Source organism: Pleurodeles waltl, chromosome 1_1 (assembly GCF_031143425.1).
Source record: "Pleurodeles waltl isolate 20211129_DDA chromosome 1_1, aPleWal1.hap1.20221129, whole genome shotgun sequence".
In the NCBI taxonomy this organism is placed as follows: Eukaryota; Metazoa; Chordata; class Amphibia; order Caudata; family Salamandridae; genus Pleurodeles; species Pleurodeles waltl.
Window position 1 is genome coordinate 853,346,423 of NC_090436.1, and position 23,147 is coordinate 853,369,569.

Genomic DNA, 23,147 nt, shown 5'->3' on the forward strand with positions numbered 1-23,147 from the left:
CTGTCTAGAGGAGAGGTGTGAACAGCCCAGTGTCAAACTGACCCAGATGGGGAATCCACAAACAGGCAGAGTCACAGAATGGTTTAAGCAACAAAATGGCTACTTTCTAAAAGTGGCATTTTCAAAACAGACAATTTAAAAAACAACTTCACTAAAAGATGTATTTTTAAACTGTGAGTTCAGAGACCCTAAACTCCACATTTTTATCTACTCTCAAAGGGAATCTGCGCTTTAAGGATATTTAAAGGCAGTCCTTGTGTTAATCTATGAGAGGGATAGGCTTTGCAGAGTAAAAAACGAATTTGGCAGTATTTCACTGTTAGGACATATAATACACACTAGTATATGTCCTACCTTAAACATACAATGCTCCCTGCCCCTGGGGCTACCTAGGGCCTACCTTAGGGGTGCCTGACTTGTAGTAAAAGGGAAGGTTTAGGTCTGGCACATGGGTACACTTGCCAAGTCGAATTAGCAGTTTAAAACTGCTCACATAGACAATGCAGTGGCAAGTCTGAGCCATATTTACAGGGCTACTAATGTGGTTGGCACAGCCAGTGCTACCGGCCCACTAGTACCATTTGATTTACAGGCCTTGGGCACCTCTAGTGCACTTTACTAGGGACTTACCAGTAAATCAAACATGCCAAACATGGATAAACCAATCAACAGTACAATTTACACAGAAAGCATATGCACTTTAGCACTGTTTTAGCAGTGGTAAAGTGCCCCCAATCCTAAAGCCAACAAAAACTGGTCAGAAAAATTAGGAGGAAGGAGGCAAAAAGATTGGGGACGACCCTGCAAAAAGGGCCAGGTGCAACACTAAGATGCTTCAATAGAAAGATAGAAAGACAGTTCAGACTTTCAAAAATCAGAAATAAGATGAAGAGTATTCACACTACCATTTTTATAAATGGAGAGATAGCCTGTTATATTGTATAGTTTGAAACAGATTTCTAAATTATGAGTTTTAACATTATGTAGGGTATTGGCAAATCATTAAGAATCTAGGTGCGATTTATAGTTTGGCAGATAGAGTGCTCCATTGCAATTACATCCTGTCTACTAAATTAAGAATCCAAATGACCTATTTTGAGTGGGGAGAACCTCAGCTTTCCATCAACGGAGCCCACATTGGCTCTGTTGGGGGGTAAACTACCTCTGACAATCTGACTGAGTATGAGCCATTGGAGTAAAGCCATCACACCTTCCACTTCATTTTGATGTCACTGCCAGGAAAAACCCGACAGTGTGGGAAAGAAAAAATAATGACCCTCTCACCCTGAGTGAAAGCTCCCAGTGTGTGGTAGTCATTAGTTTTTTATTTTTCAGCAAAATACTCCCACTTTTGGGGTTTGCTCTTAAATAACAAAGTATGTTGAATGCTTCGTGGACAGCCATAAAAACTGAAACCATCTGTCCACCAAACCTTCTGTACCTAGAAGGCAACCACTGTGATAGAGGTTCCTTTCAATGTACAGAGCAATGGCTGTACATCTTGATGGGTGGAACTCTGTCCTCCATGGTCTAATTCAGGCCTAGAGTCACACTGTACTAGGAAGTATCTGTAACAAATATAGGAAGCAACCACCAAGAGTACATTGGCTGGTGCTTACCAACTAGTTTGTTTTATCATCATTGACACTTTCCTGTTAGTATAGGAAAACCCCAAATATTGTATGTGTCTCTATGCTGGGTGTATGTGATGAACTAATCAAACTCTCAACTGTTAAATCAATATCCTGCACCTGATTGTTTGAGGGTCCTCATATTATAAAAGTTAGTTCCTTCCACTCGATACAAAAGTATAAAAGTGAGTCCATGTGGCATTCCATGAATTCTTTAATATGTATGCCAGGCTCATGATTCAGAACACTCTAACGTGTTTCATTGCCGTAGTTAACAGGGCATCTTGCTAGAGCACCAACCACCAGCACTGTAGGCATCACCTGGTCACACTCTACCTTTGAAATTAATCCTATTGTCCACTGGTAGGGGTTCATCTGGTAGTTATGAGGTATGGTGCACAGTTGGGAGACAGAGGGGTCCTCATTCCCTGAAGAATGTGCCTGTAAGTTAACTATAGCAATTAAATATCAACCTTTCTTCACACTTTGGTCAAAACATTTTAGAGTGTTTTACGAATACTCCCTTGTTGTGAGGTATGAGGAACTGGGTTGTTGGTTGACTGGGAGTGTGAGCCATGGTGTAGCAACAGCCACAACCCTATGCAAGGTGAACCATAAAAAGTCACTAAATTAACCTGTGGTTAACCCTTCGTAGCTTGGCGAACAAAGCAGTCAGGCCTAACTCAGAGGCAATGTCTAAAGTATTTATGCAGAACACAAAAAGTAACAGTGAAAACACAACACAAGAAAAATCCCAAACGATTGTAGGTAAATAGAATACATTTTAGTAAATTATTTGACATGAAAACAACAAAAATCCAATCAGTAGAACCGGAGTTGTGAATTTATAAAGTTTAAGGTTCAAAATAGCACCTAAAAGACAAAAGTGCCAACTGTGGCTATCCAGTCGAGCAAAACCGAGTCAAAGTCGAAAGTTAAGGCCGACTGCAATGGAGAGCGTTTCGGATACAAGAAGTGGATTGGACCAGTCAGTGCTTACCTTTGGACTTAAAAAAAATTCTGTAGAAAAATATCTAAGAAGGTAAAGTTCAGCTAGGTCAGAGGAGGGAGCATCGCCGTCAGATAGCCGTGGGTTGAAGCTATGGTTAGGATTTTGATGTTCTGACTTAGGGACTCTTGTGACCGCCAGCCTCGCAGTGGTGGTTGGACCGCAGTGGTTGTGGCTGTCCTACCACCACAATACAAGTTTGGCGATTGGACCACCGTCTCCGCCAGGATCCATGATGCCGACATGGCATGGGCAGTGTGGAGGTCGCCGGTCCAGCACCATTGGAATGTGCACTGTCTGCTTTGCACATGCACAGTGCACATTCCAAGGGTGCTGGACAGCCCACTCTGTAATACGAGCTAGCACTCGGCTCCCCTGAAGGAGCTAAGTGCTATCTCGTAGCACTGTTCTCTCTATTTCAAGGGTTCTGCCGGTCAGCCAGGTCAGGCCGGCGGAAATGGTGGCGTCCTACCCGTGACTTTGGCAGACCCCCGTTGGGACCACCAAACTCGTTATGAGCCCCTTAGTCACCAAAATGCAAATAGAAAAAAACTCCAGCTGGAAAAAACAGAGGGCTGTAGCTGAAGACAGTTTCACAAGGTCGGATACCCCTTTGGCAAAGGACCGCTGAAATGGATTTGCTGTTGTGGAAAAGAACATTGCGGGAGAAGACACAAGGTCAATCTGACCGACAATGCACCTCTGGGAATAGGCAAGTAGGTTTGTCCCGGTCTCCTCCTGGTTCTCAAAACACTTTTTGGCCAAATTTTGTCTAAGTCCTCAGTTCTGAAAACTAGCCATCTGGGCACCACAACCAGGGGTCCAGGACTGGTGGGACATAACTTGGGGTGGTTCAAGACTCACTTAGGCTGGGTCCAGGTGCAGGTTCAAGATGGTGAGAGCCTTTTATATCGGTTTGACTCTGAACAGGAGGCCAGTCAACTGGTCCTTGGTGTAATTTCTGGTAAACCTGGGTGCAGGTGTTAAAGCAGGGCTCAACAGCAGGGCTGACCTCTGAGCGCACAAGGCAGGCTCCAGGCAGCAAATCAGTCCTTCTAAGCACACCAGCAGCCTGGTAGAGTGCACCGCAGGTTACAGCACTATAGCTACTCAGGTGTAAGTGGGGCTGTGCTCAGCTCTGCCCCCAAACCTATCAGAAGATAGCCCATTCAGGTATACCTAATCCCTCTATTGTGTGACTGGGTGGGAGGAATTCAGAAAGTCTGTCATATATAACCAGCCATGTGACCCAAGACAAAATGCAGACACAAAGGGATATGCGCAGGAAAATACCAACTTTCTAAAAGTGGCGTTTTCAAAATTGTAATGAACAATTCAACTTCACCATTTAGGAGTGTTTATCATTACAATGCCATGGGCACCAAACATGACATATCTTTCCCCTGTCAATTAGGAATTACAGCCTATTAAATGGGATGGGTAAGCCTCAAAGTAGTGAAAAACAAATTTGGGTGTTTTTTGCAACTAAGACAAGTAAAACTTAAAAGTACATGTCCAACTTTTTAATGACTTAACACCCTGCACTGTGGACTATCTAGGGCCTACCTCGAGGCTGACTTATATGCAATAGAAGGGGAGTTTTATACTTTGCAAGGGGGGTTTAAATGCCAAGTCGACATAGCAGTTGTGACACTGCATTAAGGCTGCAATGGCAGGCGTGGGACATATTTTAGAGCGCTACTTAGGTAGGTGGCAGAATAAGTGCTGCAGGCCAACTGGTATCATTTCATGTACAGGCCCTGGCTATATGGTATAGCACTCTACAAAGGACATATAAGTAAATTAAATATGCCAATTAGATATGTGTCAATCAAACCATGTTTAGGGGAGTTAGCACAAGCACATTAGCACTGGTTAGTTGTAGTAAAGTCTACAGAGTCATGAGGCCAACAAATGCAAAAATCCAGCCAAAATTGGAGGTAAGTAGGCACCATTTGGGGGTAAGACTACCCTAAGGCTAACAGGTCTATTATGAGGTGTTGTTTCCCTTGACATTATATCCTTTTTATATACACCCTTGTAGTTGTCTGATTCTAAGTTTTATCAGAGCAGGCAGGTTCCCCAGAACTGATTATGCCACAGGATCCTTGAGATATCTACTTCACAGACGTTTTTGTGTGGGGTGTCTGACATAGTGGTTTAGTTTTTTCTGAGTTTCTTTTGAGTGGAGGATGCCCCCTTTTCATGTTGTTCCTCTATAGCTCGTCTGTTTGTGTTTATATACAAAGAATAGTGTGCCTGTGAGATTCAGAGGACTGGACATTATAATCGTTTTGTAATTCTATAAAGGATAACAAGGAATCCCTTTCACATATATATTATATAAGAAATTGGATTATTATTTGAGGTGGATAACTATCTACCTTAAGGAATAATCACAGTTCTTGTTGGGGTAAATGTTCAAATTCACTAATTTAACCTGCACTCAACCCCCTTACAGCTTTATCCCACAGAAGACATACTTAGCTTAGGACAATGTGTAAAGTATTTATGAAGTACCAAAACAGTATTAAAGTCAAAATGCAAATGAATAAAAATCCCAAACCGAACTAGAAATAGAAGAGTAAAATGTAATACATAAAATGACATCAAAATGACAAACCCCAATAAGGACAACTGAACATATAGGCCCTCATTCTGACCTTGGCGGGCGGCGGAGGCCGCCCGCCAAAGTCCCGCCGTCAGGTTACCGTTCCGCGGTCGAAAGACCGCGGCGGTAATTCTGACTTTCCCGCTGGGCTGGCGGGCGGTCTCCTTCAGACCGCCAGCCAGCCCAGCGGGAAAGAGGCTTCCACGATGAAGCCGGCTCGGAATCGAGCCGGCGGAGTGGAAGCTGTGCGACGGGTGCAGTTGCACCCGTCGCGTATTTCACTGTCTGCGCAGCAGACAGTGAAATACATGTAGGGGCCCTCTTACGGGGGCCCCTGCAATGCCCATGCCAGTGGCATGGGCACTGCAGGGGCCCCCAGGGGCCCCGCGACCCCCCCTACCGCCATCCGGATCTCGGCGGTCCGACCGCCGGGATCTGGATGGCGGTAGGGGGGGGTCAGAATCCCCGCGGCGGTGCAGCAAGCTGCGCCGCCGCGGAGGATTCAATGGGGCCGCGGTACACTGGCGGGACCCCGCCAGTGGTGCCGGTCCGACCGCGGCTTTACCGCCGCGGTCGGAATCCCCATTGGAGCACCGCCGGCTTGTCGGCGGTGCTCCCGCGGTCCTCCGCCCTGGCGGTCAAAGACCGCCAGGGTCAGAATGAGGGCCATAGTGTTTTAAAGGATTAACTAAATTAAAAATAGTGTCAAAAAGCTTAAGTCACCAATGATAGTCAATGGTCATAGTAGACAAGGACCTAGGCACAATTTGAGGCTGACCACAATGGAGCATGGGTCGGTTATACTAGCCATGTTTGTCCTGGTCAGAAATTTTCACCTTCTGGCTAAGGTCCCAATCTACCACAGTAGTATACTTCTAAAGCCCCGGAGGGCCACCAGGGAGACACTTGGAGAAATACAGGATGTCAGGCAGACATCAACAGAGGGGTTCAGTTCAGGTTGAGTTGTTACTGATCAACAGGTTACTTCCAGGATAATGCCTCATTTAGCCTACTGAATCCCTTCAGCTTCATCAAGAGGGCAGCCTTATGACACTTGGAGTTCACCTCTTTGCCCTGGGACCAAAGGGGGGAGGAGGACAAAATCATGTTTGGTATCTATGAAATTGTAACTCAAATTTCTCTTTAATGGTAAAGTCAGATTTTAAATCACAATTTTGTAAATGTCACTTAGAGCAAGTAGACATTTTCCCACTCTTTGCAATTTGGTGCCTGCAGCCTGTCCTTGGTCACATGACTGGGTGTAATTGGCATTTATACTATGCAAATTCTTCCCAGGTAGTCACACAGTAGAGGGATTAGGTGTACCTGAATGGGTCATCTGCTGGCAGGATGAGGGAGGAAGCTGGGCCCAGCCCCACTTGCAACTGAATAGTCTGTGCTCTGCCTTCACACAAAGGGATTCATGTCAGGTCCTCCTTGAACTGAACACAAGCAACCCAGTACTGGTTTCTTTTATATTTTTTAGGCTTCAGAAACCTTTATTCATTACAAAGGGCAGAATACATGTTAGCCAGTCAATGTTTCAGTTAGTATGACATTTGACCAGGTGAAAAAACGCACACAGTGCCAAGTGCTACACAAGATTTACATCTAGATGTTATTGTATTCTGAATTAAAAGAAACCTAACCAAGAGTATTAAAACACATAGAATAAAATAAACCAAGAAAGAAAGAAATCAAATAGGCACACTAATGCATGTCTTCCAAAAACTTAATACCAGGAACCACTTATCACTAGATATCACCAGTGATCACCCTAACACCATTCCAAATAGGTTTTTACCTTGGCCTTATATAATATGTGTTTGCACATATAATCGAGTACCTAAGAGCGTGCTAGTGCATAAATCACTTGGAGAGAAAAGTCAATGCCTTTGACTAAAAAGAGATTTCTGGATCTCCACGGAGCATTTTTCAAGCAATTCACAACAATACAAAACTTTTGACACTGGGAGTTAGATCTTATCAGACCAAAAACCACCTCTTTGGAAAGAAATTACATCTGCATTTAGAGGCCATACCTCTGCTAAAGCTCACACCTTCTTTTCCGTTGGGCAGTACCAAAAATGTGGTCACAAACTTTCTCTGGCAAACATTCCTTGCTGACACAAAATGGGGCTCTAGAACATCTTCTCCAATATTAAAAGAGGCACAGAGGCAGCAACCATGTGCCGTAGGAGATGCCTGGTCTTGTTTACAGAAAAATATCCCCAAATTGCTCTTAAAGTTTGATCAGAAAACCCACTGACTGGTATCTGTAGCTATTCCCAAGTTCCTGCTTTGTGAATAAGTTTGAATGACATCAGTCCCTAAGGAATTCCTTTTAAATTGTACTTCTTAATAAAGTTTCTTCCACGGAAGTAAGCAAAAGGGCAAGATTCTGAATGAGTCATGCTGCTACATACTGCCAAACCCCATAGATTGCATTACAGAAAATTTAAACAAAAACTAGCATAACAGACCATTTCCTTTCTTCCTTGTCTTGATAAATGTTCCTTTTTATTATGTTGCAAATAAACAAGGATTGTCAACTGAGGCCAGTGTTTGGAACCTTTTTGCCACCCAAAACCAAAGATTTAAACATAGAAACACGTGCCACTCGTTATTGCTTCCATCCCCACATGAACTGAAAAACTCACTTTTAAATTAGTGCTAGGCAGTTTTTGGGGATGGGGAAAAAACACCAGCAACATACAAAAGGCCCGATTGAAATTCTGCATTTGCAACAAGAATTTTACTGGTCATAGTAAGTGACCTCAGACCCCAAAGTGCTACCTTCTGCTTGACATAGGACATACTTTCTGACCAACTCTGCAGACCACCACCCTCTCCAAGAAAAACATAGACCAAGAACTTTGATGCGATATTCCACTTCGTTCAGGCCGTAATCTATCTTGTCTTCTTTCCAGTTAACATACAAATTCTCACACTTTGTCAGGTTAATTTGTGATGCAAATGTCAGAACAAAAAACAGACTTATTGTCCTCATAGGCAGGAGTGATGACAGACCAACCCATTCCTCCTGAGACAGGAATACCTTTAATCAACTTATCAGCCCTCAGAGTTCCAATAAAGGGTTTGATGGCCAAAATGAACAAGAGGGCATCCCTGCTATACTGCTGACAAAATCAGAAAAATGTCAGTCAATGTGCCACTGACCATGACTTTGTTGTAACAATTTGAGTAAAATAAAATAATGCATCATCTGAATTGTGGATCAAAATTATAGAATCTTGAACATAAAAGAATGGTTAACCCTATCAAAAACCTTTCCTGGTCTAGGTTGAGTGAACACAAAGATAAACCATGGTCTTTCACATGTGATGGCACATCTCTAACTAAACGTAAATGGTCAGGCATATTGCACCCTGGTACACCACATCTTTGATCTAACTCAATGACTGTGGAGTCCACAGGCCTCAACTGATGGAACAAAGTTTTAGACAAGATATTAGTCTATATTAAGAAGACTAATTGGACACCAGTTTTTTAACATAATTTGTCACCTTTCTGTTTTTTTAATGAATTAGCTTTATACATCCCCTCTCCGGAAATTTGGGAGCAGTCCTTCCCTCATAGATTACTATATATTTCAAGTAAATCAGAACCTACTTTATACCAAAAGGTAGTACATAACTATACAGGCCAACCATTTTATTCATGGGCTCTCTCTTTGGGAAGGCTTTGTATAGCTATTTCTATGTCTTAAATTACAAAATCCCTTTCTAGGTCTTCTATTTCTTCTTGTGCCAAAACAACTGCAAATGTTGTGAGAAGAAATTCACAGTCGCAATGTCTCATTGTTCTTTATAGGAACTATACACACATTGGTTGATAACTTAAATTGTGCTATGCTTGTTATCCTGTGAGTCCAACATGGCATCTATATTTCTCCCACCAGCTTTAGCTTTCAGAAAGAAGAATCTAGCAAGTCTTGCCTTCCTCCAAGATTTGAGCTCTACTGCTCAAATCTTACCTGTAGTAAAATCCTTCTACAATGAAGATATTTTCTGCTCGCACAACATTATGTCAGATAGAACATCAAACCCATACTCTAAAAGTTTGGACTAATTCTGGAGCTGGGTTTGTGAACAGTTGATTCAGCAACTTCTTCCTCTAACAACCCTAGTCCCCTCACAAAAAAGAAGGGCCATATGCAGATCTTAATATGCTCCCTCTGCTCACTTACTGAGGGAAAAGGAGTTTTCAAGGATTGCTAATTTTGTTAATGATGCCTACACCTTTTCACAGGGAGCCTTGTTTTTAAGTAAATTAATGTTTAGTTTCCACAGTCCTTTCCCTCTGAACGGTATCTCAGCCTTGGATACACTTATTGCAATGAGGTTAGCGTCCGAAAGAAAACTGGAATTAGTGTTGCTAAAATACTCTTTTCATATGGGTTTGCAAAGATAAAATCAATACAGGACTTTGTGGAAGAATCGGAATTAATCCAGGTATATCCTGGAAAGTTAGTATGTAGTACTTTTTAAGCTTCCTGCAAATGAAAGTCTGCAATGATATTCTGCAGTGATTTGGAGCTAATGTAAAAGTACACTATGGAAAAAGACGTTCTACCTTTATCATCCACTAAACAGTATAACCCCCTCCCAAAAAACATTCTTGTTGCATAAAAGGAGCTGTGGTATTAAACTCAAATTAGCCCTGCATGATAAACGAGGTAGGGCAATACAGAATAATGGGACATATTTCATGTCAAAACCATATACTATCCACACAAAGCAGTCTCCCTTTAACCACATGTACCTTTTAAATAGAGAGGTATAAACAACAAAGTAACATGCCTATTCCTGCGTTTTGATCAGAATTGAAGCCTGGCCAGACTGAAGGGCAACAGGTCCACATTTCGTGCAATTGTTTGTCCTTAGAAAGCCTGAAATAACACATTCCTGTAAAAATGTAATTTAATTTTTGTTGTTTCAAAAAATAAAAAATTTAGGAAAATTTAGCATCAATGACCAAACACCTAACATTAATTCTTCCCAAGAGAAGCATCAGGAAACAATCAAATATGATAAACATGATCATAATTTACTTATCCTCCAATTTTTTATTTCTTTTCTTGGTCTTTCTTTTTATCACTGGGGCAAAAGCATTTTCTGCTTTTCTTCCTTAAGTTTACCTATTTAATCCTGTGCACACAAGTCTTTTGAGGCATTACTTTTAAAACCAATTTCTTCAGCATCTTTACACTCTTTCTCCTTTCTTTTTAATAAGGTTGAAATATCCATGGCTGCTTCAACCACGTCCTCAGTGATATTGTCATCATTGCCTCATTCAATGACCATGCCAGCAATTATAGAGTCAGAGAAAGATGACTGTTCCAGTGCTTAACAGACATAGGCCCTCATTACGACTTTGGCGTTTTTTTTACAAGACAGCCAAAGCCGCGGGTGCCAGAAGACCGCCAGTGCTGGCAGTCTTCCGACCACTATATTACGAGTATTGCAGGATGCCTGCCACATTTTGGGTGGAAATCTTCCAGTAGTCAGACTGGCAGTCGGAAGCGCATGGGCGGTTCCACCACTGGCCCTGCCACGCCAAAAGGACTCCACCAGCCTATTACGACCTATAATACGGCCTGGCGGTGTCCTGATGGCGGGGGCTCTCAGAGGTGGAAATGTCCGTTCCCTGTCGGATTACCTCCTCACCGGACAAGGTAAGTCGGGAGTCTGACAGGGGAGGTGGGGTGTTGTATGGGCATGTGTGAGTGGGTGTAGTCTGCATGTGTGAATGTAAGTGTGTATGCGTGAGTGTATGCGTGGTTGAATGCGTGTATGAATGTTGAAGTGAGTGAGTGTATGGATGCATGTGAGTGAATGAGTGTATGGATGCTTGTGAGTGAAAGCGTGTATATCAGTGTTGGTGAATGAGTGTATGCAGGGTGCCTGAATGAGAGTATGCTGGGTGCGTGTGGGTGTATGCAGGGAGGGGGGTGCGTTGACTGCCAGAGACAGGAAATAAATTTCCTGTCACCGGTAGCCTATCCGCCAGGGTTTTTTAGTGGCAGTGCTAACGCCACGGAAACCCTGGTGGAAAGCTGACTCCTAATACCGCTGATGGTCTTCATTGGACAGCCGAGTCAGAGATACCCATTTCCGAAGGCTTCAACCGTCCTGGCTGCACAGGCCGGGATGTGGCAGGTTGACAGAGACCAACCCGCCACACTCATAAAGTGGTGGTCTTCACCGCCGGCCCATCGGCGGTGAGACCGCCACCATGGCCCTGGCGGTCAGAAGACCGCCAGGGTCATAATGAGGGCCATAGTCTATCTTAGTGTAAGAGTACTTGGAGGAAACTGTAAATACTTTTTCCTTGTTATCAATTGCAATCACAGTATCAGATGATGCTGTTTCTACTGTTCATTGGCTTAAAGTGGAAAATATCTTTGGCGTAGCATACAAACTGCCATCCTTATCAGTGTCTTTTAACTGCAATTCATAATGTGGATGAAATTGCACCTTGGATTTTTCATTAGGTGCACCTATGCTGGAAGAGCCTCCAGCATCAACTATTTCACTTACTTCAGCTGGAGATAGTTTTTGATTTCCAGTACTCCCCCAGTGCTTTGGAAAGTGTTTGCTGTGATAGACCAGCCAAATCCATACCAGGTATAGGAGCCACGATTGCTGTATCAGGAGCACCTGGTAAACCTCCCTCATTGAGTTTAGTGCTCTTTTCAGCTTCACTAACAATACTTGTTTGCTTTCCCTCCACAAAAGGAGTTCCTTTTCCTGAGGTTTCTTGCTCCACAGTGATATCTATCTTTTATTGAGATAAACCAGTTTGAAAATCAAATTGTCCCTCCTCCAAACCAAGTCTGATTAATTCTTCCACTTCTGCCTCAACATCTTCCCTTGAACTTCTTCTACTTTGTTAGGGAGGAAACGGAAGTGGGGCAGTTTTTAAACTCATGTTCCATTGAGCCACAAAGATTACAAGCTTTCTCAGCCACACAATCCTCTGTTTCATGTCCACTATATTTACTTTATCCAGAAAGGTGCTGTACAATCTTTAGCCAAATGCCCCTCTGAATTACATTTCCTGCATCTTTTTGGCTGACCCACATAGAAGACCGAACCTTGGGCTCCTTCCAATCTAATAGAACTTGGTATATGCCTTAGTCCCTCAGTTATTTTTTTTATTTTTTTAAAGTCACATAAGGCAAAACCTTTCAGAGGTGCAGAATATTTTTTCTCTTTAAAGCACTTGATGCATTGTTCAAACAAGGCAAAAAGTGATAAAAATCACTTCAGAGACTTTGCCTTCAGGAAAAGCAAACATGTTTTCAGGTCGTCATTGTTATTTTGTACACTATGCCACCTCAGTTTGGACTAAGCAATATGTAACCAGCAAACCATGAGCACCTGCCTCTGCAGTACGGGATGGACTGTGCCAATTTGAGCAAGGTCAAGAATGATTTGCATACAGCTGGGTCCAATCTGAGGAGGCATGGTGTGCAAAATAACGATGGACTGGGATACGGCCCGAGTAATTACCAATGAATTCAGGCATTCCATCCATCATGTTCTTGTATACTTTAATTTGCTGCACTAAATGGGACAGGTATGACCAGACGCGAGTCCTGTGCACACTGTGCCACTGGAACCAAGCTGTACCCAGCTGATGAGCCCACAACTAGGGCAAAACCAGTCCTTGGTTGCTTGTGTTTTGGTCCAGGTAGGAGCTGGCTTGGCAGTTATGGCTGGTTTGTTCCAACCGGAGCAGGGTCAAGACTGTTTTGCATATAGCTGGGTCCAATCTGAGGTAGTGTGTTGGTCAAAATAAAAATGGATTGGGATACAGCCACAAGTAATTACAAATGGCTGAGATTAATTCAAGCATTCCATCACTTTTTTATATACTTTAGGTAGTCACTGTAAGTGGGTCAGATATGCCCAGACGTGGGTCCGGTGCACACCGTCACTGGAACCAAGCTGTACCTGGCTTATGAGCCCATACCTAGTGCGAAACCAGTCCTGGGTTGCTTTTGTTCTGGCTTGGGGAAGACCTGGCTTGGCAGTTCAGAATAGACTATTCCAAATGAAGCACAGTCAAGACAGCCCAAATAATTACCAGTGATTGAGATTAATTCAAGCATTCAATCCATCACTTTTTGTAAACGTTTAGAAAGTTGGCATTTTCTTGTCCCAACCACTTGGTGCCTATTCCTGGGTCACATGACTAGGTGCAGTTGGCCTTTGTGTTTTACTCCCAGACAGCCTCACAATAGAGGGTCTTGGTATTGGTAGGATGAGCCATCTCTGGCATAAGGGGTGGAGCTGTCACCTACCACACTTGCACTTCTAAGGAACCGGCCCAGTTCACGTACAAAGGACTTCATACTAGCCGTTTGTGCCCACAGACAGACTGGAACCAGGGCATTGAGGCAGGGAATTCCAGACACCTCTGTAGGAGGAAACTCCATAAGCTTTTCCCACTTCAAAGTGGGCACCAGGTATGAAAAGAAGACCCTAAGATCCATTCTTCAGAAGATTCCTGGACCTATGGATACTACAGAAGGATGAAGCCCTGCTGCTTGAGGCCTGCTCTGCTTACTGAGAAGGAAGGCTGGACCTGCACCCTTCATCTCAGGCTGAAGTGACTCCAAGGGTCCGCTGACTGACCTCCTGTTCTGAGCTACGGCAACATAAAAAGCTCCAGAGGCCTGCCTGCATTTGCGCAGCTGACCAGCTGTCTGAAACTTTAACTGCCTGAGCCCTGCTGGCCTCTGTTGGAGTGCGTTCCTGATCCCCAAGAGGTGCCCCTCAGGTCCTGGGCCCTTAGTGCGGCATCAGTCGAGCTCCTCCTTGAATAAAAGGAAGAAATGCTGAAATTCTGGGCTCTTCGTGACCTCAAAAGGGCCCTTTTGTGCCAAGACCTTGCCGTCCGTGCTGACTGCCAATGCAAAGCCCCAGTGACCCCAAATCTTTGGGCTGCAGAGACCACCAGCAACAACCAACAAAGGGAGATCTGAACTTCGTGCTACAGCGTCCACAGTCTGCAGTGAACACCATTGTGAATTTCCAGCAACGACCATCCGCAATGCCCAGCCTGCTCTTCCCGGTACAGCGACAACCATCCACAACGCTCTCCCTGCTTCTCGTGGCTTCCTCCTCTGTGAACTGGATTCTTAGTGCTAGACTCTATAAGGCAGGTATTTAGCAGGACTAACCTGGTCCCTGTATTCTGCCCACACTCCATCGCGGTCAGCCTGAACTTGTGACATTCAACTAGTTTTACACAATAAAATAACTACGAGTGACGATTTGTGTTTTTAGGCTCTATACTTACCTTATATCTTCACAATTGCATTTCTCCGGGCTGCTGATTGGATTTTTATCATTTTTATTGGCAAATAATGTACTACATTTTACTCTATTTTTTAAATTGGTGTGGGATTTTTCTTGTGTTGTTTCTTCACTTTGTTACTATTTATGTGCTGCATATATACCATACACATTGCATCTAAGTTAAGTCTGACTGCTTTGTGCCAAGCAACCAGAGGGTTAAGCACAGGTTGATTTAGTGACTTTAGTGGTTCACCCTGACAGCGATTGTGGATTTTGCTTCAGCAGGATTTCCCATGCCCTCCACCGCCCCTTCGCACCACTCAACCAACAACCCGGTTTCTCATTAAGCAGAAGGAAGAGGTGGAGACCTAAGTGGTAGAAGTAATCTGTCTTGAAATAATTATTTCAGGAAGATTTTAGGTGTGAGATTATACTCTACGAAGTGCATTAATGAATGATATGATATTTGTCTTCATATTTTGAGGGCTTCCATTTGGCCTTTCATTTATTATCCCTGTGTTCATATTTTACATTTCAATTTCCATCATGCCCTGCACCTGCTTTCTCTGCTTGCTCTTACTTCCTGTTTATGGGTGTGATTGTACCAGTGTTTTTTTCTATGATAAATGTATCCTATTGTGTTCTGTTTGGGAAGGAGATGTGTTCTGGTTACGCTGGAAACTGGCTTAGTACTGACATCACAGCAACATGGACCCTTAACGGTGTCATGCTAACGCTAGGCTTACTAAGGCTCCAGGGTTGGCAATTGGAACCTGAGCTGCCATGCTGAGAGGTCAGTGGTTTTACTTAATGTGCCTAACCTGAAAATAAATGCCCAGGAACTGTTTTCACTTTGCAGAAGTCTTAATTAGCACCAGCATAATACCCCTCTAAACCTGTTATACAGTTTCAGATAACGTATACACATCACATGTCGGTCATTTTTATAAAAAAGTGGGACCTCACTCGGCCAATTGATGTTCGAAGTCCTCTATGGCCAGGGAATGGAGCACTCTGCAGAACCCTCACAGGACTGCTGTACAACCAGAGTTAATATCTACCTAACACTCAGTCACCCACACACAAGAAGATATACCTTTCCCGAAGTGCCTATAAGCCTGCCTACTTAGAGAAGAAAGAACCCTCCCAATCCTCCAGGAAGAGTCTATCCAGAGAGGAGTAAAGCATAGAGCATCTCCATCTCCTGTCAGACACACAGAACAGAGAACAGTTGGAAATCAACCTGTTGCACCTAAGCACCAGAGGACATGCAGATTCTCCTTTCTGTTTCCTGCCAGTTGTGAGAAAAGGCCTCCTTTGTCATGGTTAGCCCCCACTTTTTGCCTGGTATGTGATGTAGCCTTAAACTTGTTTGTGCCCACTGCCCCTGCTAACCAGGTTACCTGGGCCAGATTTCTTTCCCTAGCAACTGTTGTGATTCATTGGCACAATTGGCAACACCTTTAGCTGCCACTATTAAGTCCTTAGTAAATGCTACTTGGGTAACCAGGGCATGGGGGTACTAAGGGTAGGCCCCTGAGGGCGGCAGTACAGACTGTACCACCCTCTAGAGCTATACATCCAGAAGCACCCAGCACTGCCCTTGCAGGCTGAGTGTTCTGATACAATCCTAAAAGACAAACTCGACATGGCACACAGCCTGTGTGTCCTGTCCACTATACACTGCATGCCCTCTAGGTAAGTCACCCCTTTGGCAAGCCTTCCAGCCCTAGGCGGGGTGCACTATATGGTATGTGTGGGCATAGAAGCATGAGCAATATGCCCCTAGTGTGCCCTTGCCAAACCTGGGACACAGTAAGTGAACAGGGCAGCCATTTCAATGCATGTGCTGGACACTGGTCAGTACGAGTTTCACAGCTACTTGGGGGCTACCCTGAACCCTAGGCTGTTTGGTATCAAACAACTCAGAAAAATAAATCCAAACTGGTACCAGTATTGGATTTATTACAAAATGTACCCAAGGGTCACCTTAGAGGTGCTCCATGCAAAAGCTAACTACCCTGGCATGGTGGCTGGCCGGTCAAAACCAGCCCGCTTACACCAGACAAGATCCTGAATCCCTGGGGTGAGAGATCATGGTCTCTGGGATTCAGAACAAAGCCCTTCCTGGGCACAGGTGCTAACACCCACTCCCTCAGGAATGTGCACTGCCATGCTGGCAAGCTACAAAGGACATACCGCTCTTGAATCTCGATCCATGGGCCCGCTGCTAGCAGCAGATGGCTATCCCTGCTTCAAACCTCCACTTTTAGCGGGAGCAATGGTGTGAATAAAGACAAAGGATAGGAGGAGTGGTCATCCCCAGCTTGCACCACCGCTAAGGTATGGCATGCAAGGTAACGGCTCCATTTCATTTTCCTCCATCTTGGATGGAAGGAAAATAGCCAATCAGGTGTAGGGAAGTGACCTCAGCCAACAACAAAGAAATCACTTAGTGGGTGTAGCCACCCTAAGGTAGATGACCATTGGTCACTACTAGGTACCCCCTAAAACGCCCCCTAACTACATTATTTAGTGGGCATCCCTAGACTAAGAATTCAGATTCCAAGAACAAAAGAAGACCAGCAACAAAGATGACCCAAGGCTCAAGAACTGAAGTTCTGCTGCACCAAGAGAAAGCTCCAAACCCCGCCTGCTGCACCCAACACAACAATCGCTGCTGGGATGGTTGCTTGGACTTTGGGCAAACTCTACAAACCCCTAGAGGACCTCCACTCTTCCAAAGTCACTAAAGATCTCCCTCCAAAGTGAAGCATCACTCGGCAACATCATAGAACCAAAGACCCAGCGAAGGACACTTCACTAACCAGCTGCTGACTGAGGAACTGGACGCCGCCGGCGGACCGAACTTCATCTGTTGGACCGTGAGGACAACCCCGGTCAGTCTGCTAAGTTCGGTGGCATTGCGCCCTCCGGTGGCCAGACCGTGCAATAACCCCAGGTACTGGTCACCTCACATTGGACATCCAGAAGGATAGTCCATTTTGGACTGAAAAAGAACCAGGAGGAAGCCCCAGTCGAGGGACTTCAGGAATCACCCGGACCTCCACCAGAGTGCCCCTACTGTCCTGCAAGCGACCCTCCAAGGTACCTACCTCCTGCTACCAAGGGCACCTATACACACAGCTCTTGGTTCACCGATTCGCTCTGCACCCGGCTGCCCTGTACCGAAGATCCAGCTGTACCCTAAGGGTCCCCCACCACTTGCAACCTCGACACCCCGAGGGGACCCACCAAACTTACCTTTTAGTCTGCCTGTGCAGTGCTTTTCCAAGGGGTCCTGAGCAGTGGCCTGCCATCACCCCCATTGACTTTCTGCAGCTGCTACTGCCGCAACCAGGAGTCGCCCAAACTTCTCCAGCTGTTCCACTGTACCCTTTGACGACCTTGACGTACCTACAAAAGGAGACATTGGTAAATGCTTTGCCGGATTTACTATGAATTTTTAAAGTATTTCTCTATTGATTCCTATGGTGCGTAATTACGCACACAAAGACTAACTTTATTAATACTTTACAAATTCATAACTTAAAAGGTACTTACCTAATTTTGATGAGCTTGGTGTTAATTTTTTTTATAAAAATCTGATATGCTTCTGTAAATTGGTCTTGTGTTATTCTTTTGAATGTGTGGCCTCATTTATTGATACTGTGAGTACAACAAATGCTTTGCACTTCTCCAAGATTAGCCTAACTGCTCGACCAAGCTACTATAAAAACTAGAGCATTATTTGGTCTAGTTTTACCTCTTTAAATCAATGTGTGGGTGTCTAGACCCCCTGCACAGTGTGCCTAGCTTTGCACACTTCATAGAGAGCCAGCCTCCTACACCGGCAACCAGGATTCTGCAGCCGTAATTGACGAGGCCCAGTCAGGCTGTGATTCCATATTGAGATCAGCATGTGCGTGGCCCAAACTGACAAACTGAATTTTAACCTTTGCAAGGCCACAACTGCTCCATAGGGGATCGGCCTGTGCGTGGCTACAACTGCAAGGTGTAATCAGCCTGCATGGGGGGGTTCAACTACTGAAGTTGTATCTGGCTTGTGCAAGGCTGCAGCTACCACAAACGTGATTGGGTAGCACCTGCCTAAGTCAGGGTCCCGTCCTGGATCTGCCAGCCCCAGTGAGGGCCCATTACCCAATCTCCGAGGCCTCATACACTCAACAATGCTTGAGTCGAGATCACTCCCATCAGGATCACCGCTTCCTGGCCATGCTCACTGAAAAGGATCGAGAACAGGAACATTTCCATATGTACCTAAGGCAGGAGAGTCAAAGAACTGCAGGTCAGTGGGCCACCACTTAGCTGGAGTATGCAGGCATACCCGAGACCCTAGGCAGCCAAAGCTATAATTCTGCGCACACAACATTTAAGGGCTATTCTATCACTACCCAAACTGTGTTCATGCTACTACTGTTGACCCCACTGAGAAAAGGTAAACCACATACAACTGGGACAAAACAAGCCTGGACAAGGGAGGAAACAGAGCGAGAGAGGCGCTGCAGTGACCTAGATAGCAACAAGTAACTGCCCACCATTGCTGCCATTAAGAGCCAAGTGTGAAGGGGGCTGTACACACAATTCATATCAAAGCTGGATGGAGATTCTTTAGAGTTTTCTGCCTGTCTAGCACAATTTGCAGACTGAATGAGAAATAACTTTCCTACCCTGTATGGGGACATAAACAAACTGCTGGTCTTCAGAAATCATTCCCTATGCAGTCAAGCTTGGTGGACATCAAAAGGGCCCACAACCAACTACAGTGCAACAGGCATGAAATCTGGGAGTTACATTCACTCTAATTTAACTTTTAAACCACATATACTTATACTCACTACTACGTGTTTCCGTCTAATAAGAGTCATCTGAAAAATTCCTTCTTTCCTTCCAGCACCATCCAGAATTACCCTGACCCAAGCAGTAATACTTTTATGATTGGACTATAGTAATTAATTACTGGTGGCAGAGATGTTTTAAGGTATGGACAAAGTGGGCTCTGGCCCAGGGTCCCAGCCTTTCAGGAGGCTTCCTGACAGAGCCAGTTCTGTTTTGCACAGAGGCTTGCCCCGATGACCGTAAATACTTCTTAAACAGCCTGTTTTAAACACCTTTTCCCTTTAATTTATTTTAATGTGAGTGATGTGTAAGAGTCTATTACAGATATTTTGCAGAGAAATGTTCTGTTTATGTTTCATGCAACATCCATAAAAAGTTTCTTTTAGAGCAAAACAGGACCTCACATATGAAACTTGGGAGGGTGTCACAGAGATTATTGCAGTAATGTTAGTGAGCTGCTGCTGCGTTACAAAACTGAAACACCACCACTGTCCCTGAATATTAGATGTTAACAAATTCAGAATTTGGATGGGTGGGTCTGTGCGCTGTCAGTGACCTAGCAAAGAGGGCAAGAAAAAGCTGAAATTGGACCATAAATTCAAAGCAGTTCTCAACAGGGTCTGCCAAAATAGGTTTGGGCCAGAGCCTCAAAATCCCTAAGATGCCCCTGACTGGTGGATCTCCCAAACTATTTGATGCAGAAAGTCTAAGTAGTTCAGAATGCCCCAACATAGTTAGTTGGTCCTTGGATTAAACCCTAAATCATCTATCTCAAATCATATCTGCCAGCTCTGCTGGCTCCAAATTGTGCACAGGAGCCTTTTCAAGGCGTGATGCCTGTGTCATAAAGCTCCCCATGACCCTAGAAATAACAATTACATGCCTTTGCTTTTTGTCCACCATGCACTGACACAAGCACTAAGAGCAACATCTCAACAACTACTGTCCATCTCTAGATATAAAAGAACAGGAGGCGGGTCTCTTTCAATTAGTAGCCAGAACTTGTGGAACAGCATGCCTCACTGGTTGAAGTCTCTAACCAATGTCTTAAGTTTCAAAAAACAGCTTAAGAACTATCTCTTTGACCTAACATTTTACCAACTAACGGAATGTGCTTCAGTCGCTCGTTTCTAGTTAAGGATCTAATCAAGTGGAACGCCAATTGATTAGGTTTATTATGCGCTATTTTATTGTACAATTTTTTAACTCGCTCATGCTTGGCACATTTTGCAAAGCCATTGTTGGATGGACCCTGGGGCATCTGAGAAAGCATGCCATCATTTCGAAAAAGAAAAAAACAGAGCGAGACAGTGAAAAACAAATCAGGGGAAAATACTGTCCCCACTGACAGACATTGAAGCAAAGGCAATTTCAGGCGGGAAAGAGCTCAAATAAAGCCACTTTGGCTATAAAAATCGTGAGTCTGCAACGTGAATAGGCTCTGTTGGCATCTATGTCAAAAACAAACGTCCCTCTCGCCTCCCCCTCCTTCTCACCGCTTTGTTTTGCCAATTTCCCGCCACTGCGTCCCCTGCGTCCCCACCCCCCAGCCCTCTCATTTGTCAGGCCTTCCCGCCTCCCAGCTGCCACTCCCACCCTCCCCTCCTCTTATGGCAGCCGCGGTGACAGGGAGCAACCTTTGACCCTGCTACTGCAGGCAGGTCGCTCCCCGCTCCGCCTTCTGCGATCCATCCCGTTTTCCTTGCTGCCACCTCCTCATTTTGCTTTTTTCCTGCCGCTGCATCCCCTGCGGCCCCTCCTGCCTCCCCCCTCCTTCTCACCGCTTCGTTTTGCCAATTTCCCGCCGCTGTGTCCCCTGCGGCCCCTCCCGCCTCCCTCCTCCTTCACCTCCGCTTCGTGTTGCCAATTTCTACTGCTGCATACCCTGTGCCCCTCCCGCATCCCCCTCCTTCTCACTGCTTTGTTTTGCCAATTTCCCGCCGATGCGTCCCCTGCGGCCCCTCCCACCTCCCCCTCCTTCTCACCGCTTCGTTTTGCCAATTTCCCGCCGCTGCGGCCCCTGCGGCCCCTCCCGCCTCCCCCTCACCGCTTTGTTTTGCCAATTTCCCGCCGCTGCATCCCCTGCGGCCCCACCCACCAGCCCTCTCATTTGTCAGGCCCTCCCGCCTCCCAGCTGCCACTCCCACCCTCCCCTCCTCTTATGGCAGCCGCGGCACGGTGACAGGGAGCAACCTTCCATCCTGCTACTGCAGGCAGGTCGCTCCCAGCTCCGCCTTCTGCGCTCCATCCCGTTTTCCTTGCTGCCACCTGCTGATTTTGCTTTTTTCCTGCCGCTGCGTCCCCTGCGGCCCCTACCGCCTCCCCCCTCCTTCTCACTGCTTCGTTTTGCCAATTTCCCACCGCTGCGTCCCCTCCCACTTCCCCCTCCTTCTCATCCGCTTTGTTTTGCCAATTTCCTGCAGCTGTGTCCCCTGCGGCCCCTCCCGCCTCCCCCCTCCTTCCTACCGCTTCGTTTTGCCAATTTCCCTCCGCTGTGTCCCCTGCGGCCCCTCCCGCCTCCCCCCTCCTTCCTACCGCTTCGTTTTGCCAATTTCCCTCCGCTGCGTCCCATGCGGCCCCTCCCGCCTCCCCCCTCCTTCTCACTGCTTCATTTGCCAATTTCCCACCGCTGCGTTCCCTGCGGCCCCTCCCACCTCCCCCCTCCTTCTCATCGCTAAGTTTTGCCAATTTCCCGCCGCTGCGTCCCCTGCGGCCCCTCCCGCCTCCCCCCTCCTTCTCACCGCTTCGTTTGGGCCAATTTCCCGCCGCTGCGCCCCTGCGGCCCCACCCCCCAGCCCTCTCATTTGTCAGGCCCTCCCAGCTGCCACTCCCACCCTCCCCTCCTCTTATGGCAGCCAAAGGCAAGCCCGTCAGCGCCCGTCCGCGCCTGGTCCGCGCCCAACGCCAGAAGCCCTGGCCCCAGCAACAGCCACCCCGCCAGCATTCACTACGATGCCAACACCCTCCGTGCACTCAACACCAGCCGAGACACCACCTGCTTCCAGGCCTCTCCAAAGAGCACGCACGGACCCTTCTCCTGCCACAACTGTAGCTTCACCTGCAACAGAGCCCACATACCTCCTAGGATCAAGACCAACCACCTCCGTTGCGTACTCCTCAACACCCGCACAGTACACAAGCACGCCATCGAAGTCTGGGACCTGCTCGACTCCACCTCCCCGGACGTGGCCTTTCTATCCGAAACTTGGTGGAACGACTCCTCAGCACCCGACATCGCCATAGCCATCCCGAACGGATACAAAGTCGCTCGCCGAGACCGCACCAACAGAACCGGAGGAGGCATAGCCATCGTCCACAAAGCCACCCTCGAAGTCAAAACCACCCTGGACGACTCCTTCAGCGCCGCCGAACTCCTTCACTTCCAAGTCTGCACGGACCCAAACACCAAGCTCAGAGGAACACTCATCTATACATCCCCAGGACACCTTTCAGCAACACCATCGCCGACCTGGCCAGCAACCACGCACTCGCCTCCACAGACTACATCCTCCTCGGGGACCTTAACTTCCACCTCAAAAACAACAATGACACCAACTCCACCACCCTCACCGAAAACCTCGCCAATCTCGGCTTCACACAGCTCGTCAACACACCCACCCACACAGCCGGTCACACCCTTGACCCATCTTCTCCACAAGCAACCACGTCACCTTCAACCATATCACCGAACTCTACTGGACCGA

General features: G+C 46.1%; 1 protein-coding gene across 11 annotated transcripts in view; it reads right to left on the minus strand.

The window, feature by feature from the left end:
* Nucleotides 1-23,147, minus strand: part of NMRK1 (nicotinamide riboside kinase 1) — a 290,988-nt gene that overhangs the window by 264,685 nt on the left and 3,156 nt on the right. Inside the window, exon 2 of one of the 11 annotated variants that reach the window (XM_069229223.1) lies at nt 17,848-18,000. The exons of the other annotated variants lie outside the window; for them this stretch is intronic. The gene's annotated coding sequence lies outside the window, so the exon portion shown is untranslated. The remainder of the gene's footprint in view (nt 1-17,847; nt 18,001-23,147) is intronic. 11 annotated transcript variants of the gene reach the window in all.